The sequence below is a fragment of the Alligator sinensis genome, unplaced genomic scaffold (genome assembly GCF_000455745.1).
Source record: "Alligator sinensis unplaced genomic scaffold, ASM45574v1 scaffold336_1, whole genome shotgun sequence".
In the NCBI taxonomy this organism is placed as follows: Eukaryota; Metazoa; Chordata; order Crocodylia; family Alligatoridae; genus Alligator; species Alligator sinensis.
Window position 1 is genome coordinate 43,516 of NW_005842917.1, and position 896 is coordinate 44,411.

Below are 896 nucleotides of genomic sequence, written 5' to 3' on the forward strand. Positions count from 1 at the left end.
CGGGGGGGGGCGCCCCGTCCCCTCCTGGTGCTGGCGGGCTGGGCTGGGGGTGGGGGGCACATGCCCGCCTCGTCTCCCTGCTCCCCAGCCCCCCTCCTCCGCTGTGGCCAAACATACACACACACAGGCAGACACGCACAGACGGGCACACACTCTACTCTCACTCACTCTGCACATGGACACACAGGCACAAACACTCTCCCTGCCATGAACACAGACACATGCACATGCACACATGCACATGCACACGCACAGATGCGCGCACACACGGACAGATGCATGCAGACACACACACACATAGACAGACCTGTGCACATACACACAGATGCACACACACACAGAAGGGTACAAATGCATGGACACACATACACACAGAAACTGACACATACAGATGCACAGATGTGCACACACAGAAACACACAGAAGCAGATGCACATGCACAGACACAGACAAATGCATACATACACAGATGTATACACAGATGCACACACAGGCACGCACACAGATTCACGCAGACACATGTACACACGGAGATGCACATGCACAGAGGCACACACACATGCACAAAGATGCATGCATACACACAGATATGCACACAGAGATGCGTGCGTGAGCACACACACACACACAGACCTGCACACACAGAGACAGAGAGACAGAGACACGCACACCCAACCACACGCTCTCCCCTCACAGGACCTCCCCCTCCCCACTCTGGATCACTCTGAGGCAGCCCCCTCCCCCTCCCCAACCACGTCTCACTCCCGCCTCGCCCCTGTTGCACTGACAGGTGGGCGTCTGCACCTGTGTGTGAACATGTGCATACACATGCATGGGTGTATGTGTGAGCGCATGTGTGTGGGGGCACGCATGTGCATTTATCAGTGTGAAAGAGT